The sequence below is a fragment of the Psammomys obesus genome, unplaced genomic scaffold (assembly GCF_907164565.1).
Source record: "Psammomys obesus unplaced genomic scaffold, mPsaObe1.curated_primary_1811, whole genome shotgun sequence".
NCBI classification, from domain to species: Eukaryota; Metazoa; Chordata; class Mammalia; order Rodentia; family Muridae; genus Psammomys; species Psammomys obesus.
Genome location: NW_026588752.1, coordinates 9,162,114 through 9,176,103, shown reverse-complemented (window position 1 = coordinate 9,176,103; position 13,990 = coordinate 9,162,114). Strand labels below are relative to the sequence as shown.

At 42.2% G+C, this 13,990-nt stretch overlaps 1 protein-coding gene across 2 annotated transcripts in view; it reads left to right on the top strand.

Annotated features, from left to right (window-relative positions):
• Crebrf (CREB3 regulatory factor) overlaps window positions 1-13,990 on the top strand; it is a 57,334-nt gene that overhangs the window by 557 nt on the left and 42,787 nt on the right. The window lies entirely within an intron of this gene.

Here is a 13,990-nt window from a genome sequence, read left to right as displayed (position 1 = left end):
GGGCCGCCGGGCCGAGGGCGCGCGGAGCGGGGGCCGCGGGGGCGAGCCGGGCCGGGCCGCCCCCCGCCGCCGCCGGTTACATAAAGGGCGAGCGCGCGCGGACGGGTGGCCCCGCTCGGGCCCGTCCCTCGGCGCTCCCGGGAGCGGGGGGCCGCGGCTGCCGGCGACCGGCCTGTCAGAGCGGCGAGCGGGTGGGAGGGGCCGGGAGAGAAGGGAGGAGAGGGGCGTGTGACGGCAGCCGGCGCGGCTGGCGCTCGGAGGGCCGGGGGCGGAGGCGCGGGCTGCGAGGACTCCGGGCAGGGGCGTCGTGGGGCCGCTGATCCCCCCCGGCCCCTCCCCGGAGGCGGCGGGCGCCGGGGGCCTCCCTCTCGGGATTTGTTTATATGTCCTCTCTGAGCAGCTTGAAAGGCTCGGAGGCGGAGCCCTCGCTGGCCGAGTGGCGGCCGATGCCGGCCAATGGAGGAGGCGAGCGGGGGCCGTGGCACCAATGGGCGCAGGGAGGCGGTGCCCCGGGCCCCCAGTAAGTTAGAGTGTGCCGGGGGTGGGGCGGGTGGGGTGGCCATATTAGATGGGAGGGGACGGGGGGGGGGGGTCACCGAGGGGGGCGGAGACGGGGCAAAGGGCGGGAGCCGGGCCGGGGGCGGGCGGGGTGTCCTCTCAGCAGCCCCGGAAGCCGCCCGGAGGAGCCCGACCCGGCTTTGCCGCTCCCGAGTGGAGACTGCCGGGAAGTACCGAGGGCATTCTAGCCTCCCAGGGGGCGGTTCCTGGGACTAGATGGAGCTTAGTCTCTGGCCTCTCCCTCTTGCTCGGCCCTTTGCTGCTTGACAAGTCCTGCCACCAAACCCTGTAACCGCCTCCTTTAACCCAAGAGAGCAGACGGTTCTGCCGTTTCTGAGCAGGCTTGAGTCTAAAGACTGCCTTAAGGAGGTATTTGCTAACTAGCGCTGTGTTTCTGTACCAGGCCTCGGGTAGAGGTAGTCAGAGGAACTTCTGCTTTTCTGGGTTTTGCAAAGAGAAAACCGGGACTGGAAAAGCAGGCAAAGTTAGGGCTGGGCGGAGTTTCTTTCTTTCTTTCCTTTTTTTTTTTTTTTTTAAACGTGGATGCCTTTCAAAGATCAAGCCCTTGTGCTTTTAGTCTTAATTTGCCTCTCTTGCGCTCATAAATTGGAAGTTGACATACATCAGCTTCATGAGAAAAGTATTTAGGTCTGAGGGATCTTGTAGGATTTTTCTATTTTTCTTTCTAGTATCAGCAGGTGAGAGATCAAGGTCTGCCTTTAAAAAAAAAAAAAAAAAAAAAAACAGAAAATAGGATTTTTTTTTTTAAATTCTTGTGAACTGTGGTAAAATGGTTGCCATTTGGTTGCACTCTAGAATATTTTCAGTGTTATCTAGTCTAAAACAGCTGAGAGATACATCAAAGGGGGAAATGATGTGGATGTGTAATTAGAAAATCACTTATTTGTGTTGTGGTTATTTTGGCACCATTTAGCTTTTAAATGTTTATTTAAGCTTCTGTTAACATGAGCTTATAACCTGTGACTCATATTGCTTAAGCACTTAGGAGTTGGAATATATCATAAATATCACCCAAGGGGCCTTTTCAAGAACTGAGCCGAAGAATCTTAACATACAGTAAATAAGTTATTATTACCTTTGGTATTAGTTTTATGTGATTGAGCCTCCATTTTCTTAATGCAGTGAAAGTATAACCCTAGGTTATTTGATATATTTTTAAATTTAAGTTTATTTATTTATTTTCTCTATGCAGTCCTGGATGTCCTGAAACTTAGCTCTGTAGACCAGGCTGAAATCATAGATCTGCCTGCCTCTGCCTCCTAAGTGCTGTGGTCAAAGGTGTGGGCTACCGCCACCCAGCTACATAACAATTTTTATAGTAAATAAAATATTAGCCCTATATTTTGTCCCTAAGTATTGTATTGCTAAGTCCCAATCTGTCATACTGCATAACAGTTATAAGAGGGTATAACTAAAGCTAAACCCAGCAAAAGTTGTTTCACTGATACCTAGAATACTTATTAAGGCATTTTTTCATTGCTGTTTTGTTTGAAAAGTCACTTTTCATTGCTTATGTTATAATTTCTGGTAAATATATGTACCAGAACTTATTTTTGGCCAAAATTCTTTTACATGCTTAGTATTCTTAGGGGTTTAAAAAGTGTAAGGAAGGAGATTAGTAGTCTTTGAGGTTTTAAAAAACTATTGTTATTATTATTGAGACTGGGTTTCACTTTATAGTCTAGTTGGTTCTGAATTCCTTGGTCTCAGCATTTCTTCCATGCCGGAACTACATGCTGGTACTTGACTGTGCCCAGCTCTGGAATTTTGGGTATAGTAAGAATAGAAAAAGATATTTCCAGGAGCAATTTTGAGCTCTGCATTTACCTTGTTATTCTGTGCATTGCATAACAAACTAAAACAAACTTTAGTGAAGAAAATAACCTGTTGGTTGGTGTGAGTGCTAAAGTAAAAGGATAACTGATAAAGTTTTCTGGATGTGGTGTTGGTGACTGAATACAAGGGACAGTGGGGGTACTCGATTGTGTTAGTGTAACGGTTTTTATTTCTGTCTTTTGAGACACCATCTCTGTTAGGTAGCCCTCACTGTCTTGGAACTCATTAGGTTCAAGGCCGGCCTTGAACCAACAGATCTGCCTGCCTCTTCCTTCCAAGCGCTGGGATTAAAGATGTATACCAGCACCGCACTTAGCAGTGTAGTTGTACTTATCATAGTAAACTGAATTCATTGTTAGCTTTTAAAGCTTAATTTTTAGTCAGGATTGATGTTAGGATTTTAAAATTATTTGCATAGGCCTATTTCCAGTTAGGTTTGTACCTGGCTGTTTTGGGAGGATCACACTGATTTTTAGAACATTCGCTAGTGCCTCATTTCAAGGTAACAAATTGGCTGGTCATAAATTTGGCACACCTTATTGTTTGTTTCTGTGAGATGCAGTTCTTGCTGTTGCCCAGATTGGCTCTGAATTCATCTTCCTGCTTCAGTTTCCTTCATTATTGGAGTCATTGATATGCCACAATGCCCAGTTGTTGGTTCTAACTCTCCAAGGACAGGGTTAGTTGAACTTTTTACTGCATAGAATTAAATAGTAAATATTTAATAATCTCTATAATGATTGTTCAGCTCTGCAGTTTGCAATGTGATGACTAATATGAAGATAGCATAGAGAATGTACTTGGGCTATATTCCAGTAAAACAAGAGCAAGCTGTGCCTACTGGTAGCCCATGGCTGTTGTGAACCTCTGAAGACATTGTCTGAGTTTGAAGTGCTCAGGAGGTAGGGAAATGCAGAGGATGTAAATATACACTTGAGAGAGTATTGGATCAATGGCCCAATGAATGTATCTCCTGCCTTGAAAAAGTTTCACTGTAAGAGCATAGGGCATGATCCTATTTTAGAATTTTTACACCCATGTAGGTGTTTTAAAACTGTTTAAAGTAACTATTGATATAGTCCTATTTACTTTAGAGGTGTTCCCTCCTCCTCTTAAGACTTGCATCTTGGTTTGTATTCCAGGCTGGCTTTGAATCGGGCTGCAGCTTGTTTTGTTGTTGTTGTTGTTGTTGTTTTTGAGATAGGATCTCCTGTTGGCCAGGCTGACCTCAAACTCAGTCTGTGACCAGAAGTATGACCTTGAATTCCTGATCCTCCCACTTCTCCCTTCCCAATATCGGATTATAGGTGTTCACTACCATTCTCACAAGAGCCTTGTATCTTACTGGTTTGTGATAATTGTGTTTTTGGGGGGTTGGGGTAGGCTTGAGACAGGGTCTTTACATAGCCCTGGCTTTCCAGGAACAAACTGTGTAGATCAGGCTGACCTCGAACTCACAGAAATCTGCCTGCCTCTGCCTCTGCCCCGAAAATACTGGGGTTAAACGTGTATGCTATCATGCCACATCTGGTTTGTAATAATTGTTCTTTTACAAAACAAGGCCCCTTCTTGCGGGGCGGGGAACACAAATTCTTTTTCAAACAGTTTTTGTTGGATTTGTTTGTGTGTACAGTCACATACACACTAGAGCATGCCCATGAAGCTCAGACACCCACTTCCAAAAGTTTTCCCTCTCCTACTGTGTGCGTCCTCGGGATTAAACTGAGCTTGTTAGTTTTGGTGGCAGGTGCCTTTATTCACTGGGCCACCTTACCAGGGTTGGTGATTCTTGCTACTTAGTTTGAGTCATACTTGTGGGGCAGAGTAGACTAGAAGAGTTGCAGAGGATTTCCTCGTTGCTTCATGCCTGTAGGACTGTTCTGTTTTATCAGTAGCCATGTCTTTTCTGCTTTTTACCAAGTTAATGACCTTACCCCCAAAATCTGTATCTGAAGTCACTCTGTAAGCAGTTCTCTAAGCTTCTGTGATTAACTCCAGTTATCTTCCCATCTGTCTTTTGGAGACCATCTCAGGCTAGACTTATACTCTAGATAGCAGAAACTGGCCTTGAACTCCCAATAGTCTTGCTTCCACCTCTCAGGTGCTATGATTACAGGCATGAGATACCATGTTTAATTATTTTGTCCTTTCAACACCAACAGTGCTTTGATATCTTTTCTAACAGTTGTTTTTCACGTAAATATCCTTTCTTTCTTAAGATAAAGTCTAACTATGTAATGGTGCCTGGGCTTGAACTGGAAAAGATTCATCTGCTCTGCCTCTTGAATGCTAGGTGTAAAGGCTAATGTCACAGTGCTTGGCTAAACTTGCTGATCTTTTAGTTTTTCCAGATGGGGTTTCTCTGTGTAGCCCTGGCTGCCTTGGAACTCACTTGGTAGACCAAGCTGGCCTTGAACTCAGAGCTTTAACTGCCTCCGAGTGCTAGGTGTGCTCCACCACTTTAGGCAGAGCTTGCCGATCTTACCATTTGGGGTTTTTGGTATGTTTATGTACCTTCTCGTGTAGAATTTAAAAAGATGTCCTTATGGTTGTGGAGAGGAGTTAAAGGGTGGGTGTCTGTGCGTAAGATTCAGTGTAGAAGGCTGGAGAGATGGCTCAGTGGCTAAGAGCACTGGCTGTGCTTACAGAGGACCCCTGTGTAGTTTCTAGCACCCAAATGGCAGCTCATAACTATCTGCAACTCCTGTCCCAGGAGATCCTACACCTTTTTTGGCCACAGCAGGCACTTCTTGCATTTGGAGCATGTTTATACATCCAAGCAAAAAAACAATTGTACACAGAAAAATAATAAATACATCTTTTTAACAAAAACTCAGAATACATTAAAATAGCAATGCTTCTAGCATTGTATCAGGGTTGTGTAAAGTCAAATAATGGGGAGCTGAGGAGATGGCTCAGTGAGTACAGGTACTTACCACCAAGCTTGATACTGTTGAGTTCAGTCTGCTGGTGGAAAAAGGACAGACTCCTACAAGATTTCCTCTGACTTACTTGTGCATTCACACAAAGAAATGTAATAAAAAAGTTTAATGTCAGGTAGACTTTTACAATGTTACTGTTTAGTGTGTGCATGTGTTTGTAATGTATGTAGACCAGGCTGGCCTCAAACTTATGAGCTATACCTGCCTCTGCCTCCCAGAGTGCTGGGATTACAGGCGTTCATCACTGCACTGGTGTCACTAAGCCTAACTTTCACAGGTTTTTTTGTTTGTTTGGGGTTTTTTGTTTTTGTTTTTCCTGTTAGAGACAGGATTTCTCTGTGTAGCCCTGGCTGTCCTGGAACTTCCTCTATAGACCAGGCTAACCTTGAACTCAGAGATCTGCCTTCTGCCTCTCAAATGCTGGGATTAAAAACCTGTGTCACCACCACCCAACCTTTTACAGTAGGTCTTCAAGCTGAGTTTTAGTAGGTTTCTGCCCATATTCTTGGAAATTAGTTGTCTATAGAGTAGGAGAAAAGACTGACTGCTGCATGGTTAGGTTCCTGGTCTCTCTGTCTCCTCCCATTCCTGCATGCTCTAACTTTGATTAGTTCTCTTTTCACAGTGCTGTCTTTTGGAGGTATGTGTGTATGAGCATGCGTGCGGGTCTGTGTGTTTATGTGACTTTTTTTTTTTTTTTTTTTGAGACAGTGGCTTACCTCGTAGCCCAGATGGTCCACCAACTTGTGCCATTTGTCCTACTTCAGCCTCTCAGGTGCTAGGATTTTATGTTTTTTTCATCACGTTTAATTTCTGCTCTAGTTTTTATTTTTTTCTTTTAGTCTCTGGCTAGTGTCTGACCCACCCCACCTTTTTGCTTCTTTCCTGGTTTAAAGGTGCCTAGGTGGCCTGTGATTTTCATTCAGCCTTCCCCTCAGTTTGCTTTTTAAGTTTTAATTAATTATTTTTATCTTTTCGAGACAGATTCTCTGTGTGGCCTTGGCTGTACTGGACTCACTTTTGTATACCAGACTGGCCTCAAATTCACAGAGATCTGCATGCCTCTGCTTCCCTGTTAATTAATTTTTAAATTTTCTGTTGTACTTATTTTTACCCTTTCCTTTCTAAATTTTTTTTTCCATTTATTTATGAATGTGTATCCGTGTGTGCACATCTGTGATAGAGTGCATGTGAAGGAAACTCACAGGAGTCCATTCTCTCTTTCCATCATTCGGGTCCTGCATAATTAAACTCAAATCAGCAAGCTTAGTGGTAAGTGCCCTCATCTCCTGAGCTTTCCTGGAGCTCACTGTGTAGACAGGCTGGCCGAGAACTCTGAGAAATCCACTTGTCTCCTGAGTATGGGATTAAGGGAGTGTCACCATACTCAACCTTATTTTGCTTTTTGTAGCCCAGGTTGGTCTGAAACACTCTATAGCCTAAGCTGGTCTTGAACTTGTGGCAGTCCACCTACCTGAATCTCTTGTGTGCTGAGGTTACAGGCATGTGCTTCCTTGCTCAGATAGACACCTCTTTAAAATCAGCATTATTAAAGAATGTCACATTAATGAAACTTCATTCAGACTCAGCACTGCCCATGCTAAGAAAAAGTGGAAGAAGGAAAAAAATGTTCACAGAATTTTGAATTTTAATAAATAGTACCATCAGCAGGGTGCAGTGGCATATGCCTGTATAATCCCAACACTCTAGGAGGCAGAGGAAGGCAGATCTCTGAGTTCAAGGCCAGCCTGGTGTACAAAGTGGGCCTTGGACAGCCAAGGTTAACCAGAGAAACCGTGTCTCAAAAAAACAAAATAAAAACCCCCTACCATCTAGTCACTGCTGTGACAAAATCTGTAATATCCCTGTCACTGTTAAGAATGTCACATTGCCTACTTTGTGGTTAGCCCTCCTTCCTCACCACTGGCCCCAGGCATAAAATTGTTTTTTGCCTTGATATGGTCAGCAATGGAATTTCATATATGAAGTCATACACTACATTGTCATTTGGGTCTGACCTCTAATTTTCTTGGGATGTCCTATGTGCCAGTTTGGTCCTTGTCAGTCGTCCTGTGGCTGTTCCACAGTGATTCTTTGCTCACCAGCTAGTGGGAGTTGAGTTGGTCCAGGTTTTAGGCTGTTGTGAGTGGTGGGTGAAAACATTTTTTGCTAGTCTTTTAAATAACTTACAATATTAACTAACTTTTACTTGGCATCCCTGCAGGACTATTGAGAGAAAATTTCTGGAGTTTATTACTTTAATAAATCTGCTTTTTTGAGATCCGTAGTTTGGAGCGTTTTTCAGCTTAGATGCCTGTGTGTAAATGGTCTGGGTAGAGAGTGGAGCAAGCTAGGATGCACAGTTTGGAGGAAGTAGTCTCACTGGGGTTCAGTGGTCCTCTTCTTAGGAGTTTGAACCCAGTGTTGTGGGTCTGATTTTTTTTTTTTTTTTTTTTTACCAGCAAGAGAGTAATAGTACGAATATGAAACTTGAAAATTTCTACATTAAGTGCTGGTAGTTTAAATTTTAAAATGTTAAAAAAAAAAAAACACCTTCCCTCAACCAAGCAAATCTGTGTGGAGCTAAGCAGAAACATTCTGTGGGTGTTGATTTCTGGCTATGATCCATTTTGAGACTTGTGCTTTAAAACATTGACTTCTGCCTTCAATTTTATTTACTGTCCAGACAGGGTCTCATGTATTTTAGGGGATCGTTGAACTCACTTTGTAGTTGAGGCTGATCTTCAACTCCTCCTGCTTGTATTCCTTAGTGCTGGGATTGTAGGCGTGCACTGCTGTGTCTGGTTTATTTGGTCCTAGGGATAGAACCCAGGGCTTTGTATATGTGGTCCATGCACTCAGTCTGCCAGCAGAGCTACATCCCTCTGAGCTACATCGACAACCCAGTCTTTTGCTTTGAAATACATTTTCTTTTTTTAAGATGCATTAGTTAGGGTGAACCCCCCCCCCCTCCGCCTTCTTAAAGAGCTGAGGGTAAAAAATTGCTTACTGTTCAACCCTCCAAGTTTATATTTTTATTGATGAGCATGAGCTCATCAGGGCACATGTCTGGAGGTGAAGGGGCAACATGTGGGTTCTAGGGATTGAACTTAGGTGCTCAGGTTTGGTGGTAGGGGCCTTTACATGCTGAGCTATCCCAGATCTCCAAGTTTAAAACTAACAAATTACTAAAAAGATGTTTTATTCTTCTGGTTGTAGAGTACCTGCCTGAAGGATGGGTAGGACCAGGTTCTTGTTGTTTGCTTTTTCTTCTCGGATAACTGCTGATTCTTTTCAGTACTGTTTCATGACAGTTGGAATAGTCTGTTTCACTTGTTTGTTATATTTGAACCCTTTTTGAGATAAGTATGGCATAGATGAAACTTTCCATTTATTAGAAACTGTTTTAAGAATGATAGATGTGAGTTGCCCAGAATCTGTGGTGAAGGCAGTGTAACTATAAAAATAAGAGCAGTGATCTCTGAAGATGTTCTTTCCCCTTGTAATCTATCTGCTAGTTTCTTTGTATTACAGAGATGACTAGCTGGCAGGTTTGTGAACTGTTTGTGAATTCCAAGATTATGCTGATTAAGCCAGCATAAGTCACAACTGAGACAAGAGTGTTAAATAACCTTGAAAGGCCTGAGTAAATGAATGTATTGTATTTTTGGGAAATGGGAATTGCTCCTGGTGTTTCCTTACATACTAGCAAGTACTCTACCATATACCTCAAGCCCCCTCTTTAAAGAGAGATCTTGTTTAAGTGCATGAGCTATATCTTGAAATTGCAATTCTCCTGTACCCATTTCCTAGAACAGTGGTTCTCAACCTTCCTAATGCTGCAGCCCTTTAATATAGTTCTTCGTGTTGTGGTGACCCCAATTTTATATATATATATATATATATATATATTTTTTTTTTTTTTTTTTTTTTTTAACAGGGTTTCTCTGTGTGTATCCTTGGCTGTCCTAGACTCACTTTGTAGACCGGGCTGGCCTCAAACTCACAGTGATCTGCCTGCCGACTACTGGGTGCTGGAATTACAGGCACCATTGTGCCTGGCTCCCATAAAATTGTTTTCATTTGTACTTTACAATTTTTCTACTATTAAGAATTGTAATGTAAACATTTGGTATTCAGGATATCTGATATATGACCCCTGTGAAAGGGTCAGTCAATCTCCAAAAGGGTTGCAACCCACAGGTTGAGAACCACTGCCGTAGAAGGTGGGATTGTAGGCTTAGGCCACCATATCCCTCACTTTAATTCTAGGCAGCTGAGTTTTTGTAATAGGTTTGGAATTTGATTCTGAACTCAGTTTGGGTTTATACCTTTGTAACAACAGAATTCCAGGGACTTGATTAAATACCAAAGAAAGGATCTGAGAAATTGCTTTCATTTATCGATTGTCTATTTTGTGTTCTGGCTATACAGTTTAGTCACAGAATATCAATATCCTGCAAAGTAAGAAGTAGTTCTTACATAAAAAGGTGGTTAAATGTCTGGAATGGTGTTTTCTATATTTAATTAAGAAATAGAACCCTTTCCTAGCATGATGGTGCTTGCATGTAATCACAACATTCTAGAGGCTGAACCAGAAGATTCTTGGTTTGAGACCAGACTGGGGCTATGTGATAGTTAGGCTATGTCTCAAACAAAACAAAACAAAACAAAAAAACAGAAACAACAACAACAACAAAATAAACTATAAAAATGGAAAAGAGTAGGCTAGCCTGTTCTACATAGCAAGTCCAGGACAGCAAAGGCCACATAGAGAGACCCTGACTTAAAAAAAGAAAATATTTTTTGGGTCAGAGTTGTTAGGGTTGTCTTTGTTTGAGCTTTTGTTTGTTTTGGTTTTTTTGAGACAAGGATCACTCTGTAGCCCAAGCCGGCCCAGAGCTTACTGTGTAAGGCTAATTTTCAACCTTGAGCAGTTGCTTCAGCCTCTTAAGAATTGGGACATAGGCTTGAGTCACTATGTCTGGATTTTATTGTTTTAGGATTAAAAAAAATGTGTGTGTGTGCACACATGCATGTGTGTGTACATGTCTGTGTATCATGTGCCATGTGCCTACCGAGTCCAGAGAGGGCATGGGGTCTTGTGGAGGTGAAATGAGAAGTGGTTGTAAGTTTTCTGAAAAGGCTTTTGGGAACTAAACTCTAGCTCTCTCTAAGAGCAGCACTTGTGACCGCTGAACCATCTCACCAGCTCCAGTTTTTTTCCCTGAAGGTTTGTTTTTATGTGTGTGTATCTTTATATGCCACATGCATGTGGGTTTTTATGGAGGCCAAAAGAGGTGTCGGATCCCCTGGAGCTGAAGTTTTAAGCAGTTGTGAGCCACTCAAAGTGGGTGCTGGGAACCAAACCCCAGTCCTCTTAAAGAGCCCCAAATTTATGTTAAGCAATCTCTTTAGTGCCTGGAGATAGGTTTTGAGATAGAGTCTTAATGTAGCCCAGACTGAAACTTAGTGGTTGTGTAAGTGGCTGCTGCTGCTGCCCCCTCCTCAGCCTCCTCCGCCACTGCCACTGCTGCTGCCTCTGCCTCCGCCTCTCCCTAGTGCTGGAATTGCAAGTTTAGGCCACTATGTCCCATCTTAAGCAGATTATTTAATCTAGAGTCCTTCTCATGGAAGTCTTTCTGGACACTAAGTTAGAACAACACTCAGCTTTTGTCTTTGAGTTGAAAAGAGGTGACAGCAAACTTCACTCCTTAGTTCCTCTAGGCCTGTGTCTGTAACCTGTTACAAACCTTGTTGCCTTAGTGTCATGCTTATGATACAGCTTGTGTTATCATTAAAGAGTGTGAAATCCAAAAAAGAGGGGAACAGTAAGTTTTGCAGAGCAGCCCATTGCCCTGAGAACAGGGCTACTAGAGTTGTGAGGGTACCTTCAGGGGTTTTCTTGTCTTGGTGCATACTTGGAGTCCTTGTACCTGGCACCAGTGATGGTTTTTAAGCTGCTGCTCTTAATCATACTGTTTCTCTTCCTGTGTTTTGTCGATTCTTGTAGAACAATTGAGAAAATTGTCTGTTAAAGGAGAGGAATTATTCTAAACAGTCTGAATAAATGACATGTATATCAGTTCAAAGCCCAGGTTGTTGGTTTTTTTACTTTTTTAATTCTATTCCTTTGCCTTCTCTCCTCCGTAGAGAAGAATTATTGCAGGTCTCTAAAATCAACTCATACAGAGCTTCTGGGAATTAAAAAAAAAAAATCAAGAGTTGAACTTTTAATATTTTTACTCTCTGATATTGTTGTTTTAAAGACAAATTAGGAAGCTGTTATAAGATACTTTGGCACATATACAGAGTACTCAATAAGTAAGTATTGAATGTCAGACTTCTTTTTAATTACATCATTGAGTATGAAAGTCAGAGTGCTTTACCTCTGACTCACTGTCCCCAAGGATCTGTGGTCTTTGGAGATTTTTCATTCATTGTCAGCCAAGCTGTCCAATTTTTATCCCACAAAAAGCCTTGCTTTTGGCACTATAGTGAAATAGACAAAGGACTATAATGGTTAGTCCTACAGACATCACTGTCAGTGAAAGCAAGAAGGAAAACGTGAGCAGAATTACAGATGCCAAAGTCTTACTGTTGGAGATCCTTAGGGGAAGTGAAGTTGGGTTGTAAGTACCTTAAGGATGCCAGGGAAACTTTTGAGATCAGTCTAATACTCATGTTTATTTAAAGTGGGTGATAGGGTTAGGAAGATTGTTTCACTTATTATCTTGAATATTTTAGACATTACAGTAGACTTAGCAGTGTAGTGCTAAATAAGATCTGGCAGGCAAGGGAGATTAATTTCAAAATGGGGCCTCATGCCCAGTGTATTCGAATATACTTGTAATCTAGCATTCAGCTGGAACAGATAGAATGATTGAATTCAAGGCCAGCTGGAGTTTCTTTAGGGATATAAGCTGGGTGTGGTGGCATACACCTTTAATCCCAGAGAGGCAGAGAGAAGCAGAGACAGGAAGATCCTTGTGAGTTGGCCAGCCTGGTCTATTCTACATAGTGAGTTCCATTTCCAGGCCAGCCAGGGTCACACAATAAAACCTTGTCTCAAAATAACTAGATAGATAGATAGGCAGATAGGGAGGAAAAAAGAAAGATAAAAGTTAAAAAAAAAAAAAAAAAAGGAAGTGAAACCTAAGATCTAGAGAGAGGAAAATTGTATAGGCAGGTGTTAGAATGATTCAGGCTGACGAGAACCAAGTAAAGGTTAAAGTTACGTGGGTGTATTTGTGTGGTTAGTGAATCTTTATTTATTAAAATCAGCAGTATAATTTAGTAAAGTGGTTAGGGAAGAGTGGAAACTGAGATCAGTCCTTCATACCAGTAGAGAAAGAGAGATGGCTTTGTTTTATAATAGGAACGAATTGTTGGAGTTGCTGGCATAGTGTCTGTGAGGTGGTGGGATATTAGCACAGAGATACCCAAGCTGAAGATGGTAGGCACATGTATGCATATGTGGAAGCTGAAGAGAATTTGGGACAATAGGGGATTGAGAGTAGAGAGTCTGTGGTTGTAGGTTTGTTCATAGGTATCATTTAGTTAATCTTAGGCAGATCTCTTGCTGAAGTGTTTTGTTTGTTTGGTTTTAGTTAGTGTAAAATGGATGACATGGGACAGTGGTGAACTTTGACCTGTATAATTTTATCAAAACAGTGACTCCTGTTACTTCACCAGATTCCATCATGTGCTTTAAATCTGTAAACTGCATTACACACACAAGCAGAATATTTTGTCTATAGCAATCATTAAGTGTACCTGGGTTGGAAAGCCATTCTCTGCTTCTGTTAAGAAAATTTCCCACCCTTGTGATATGGAACCATTTAAATGTAAAAACTCAAGCTACAGAATGCCCCTAATGTCTTCTAGTCATTAGTTTTCAGCAATAAGAAGTAGCCCTTCCATCTCCAGAAAGGTGTGTCAGTGTCTTCCCTACTGGTTAAGGATTAAAAGGGCATTTTTGCCTAGCCTTGCAAAGGAATTGAACAACAAAAGTGTGAACAGTCTGGTGTCCTCAAGTTCAAGGGAAAAGATCACTTTTTAAAAAAGATTTTATTATGTGTGTGAGTATTTTGCCTATGTGTATGTATGTGCCTGGTGCTCACAGATGTCAGATGAGGGCTTTGGATCCCCTGGAACTACTGGGGTTACAGATGGTTATGTGTCACTTGAGGGTGCTCTGTAATAACAAGTGCCTTTTTGTTTGTTTTTTTGGTTTTTAAGACAGGGTTTCTCTGTGTAGCCCTGTCCTGGAACTTGCTCTGTAGGTAGGCTGGCCCTGAACTGAGAGATCCGCCTGCCTCTGCCTCCAAAGTGCTGGAATTAAAGGCGTGTGCCACCACCACCTGGCTAACAAGCGCTCTTCACCACTGAGCCATCTCTCCTGGCTCAAAAGAAAACACTTTTGAGATTTAGTTCCTCAGGATTTTCAGCAAAATGTGGCTTTTATTCTTTTTGTTTATTTTTTTGGTCACAAATCTAGTTCGGTCCTTACATTTTTAAAATTCTGTGAGGTTAATAGAATATTTGAATTGACTATACAATAAAGGAGTTTATAGGGTAGGAGTGCAGAAGGATCACAGTGGCTCAATACTATATCTGTCTTCTTAGTCTCA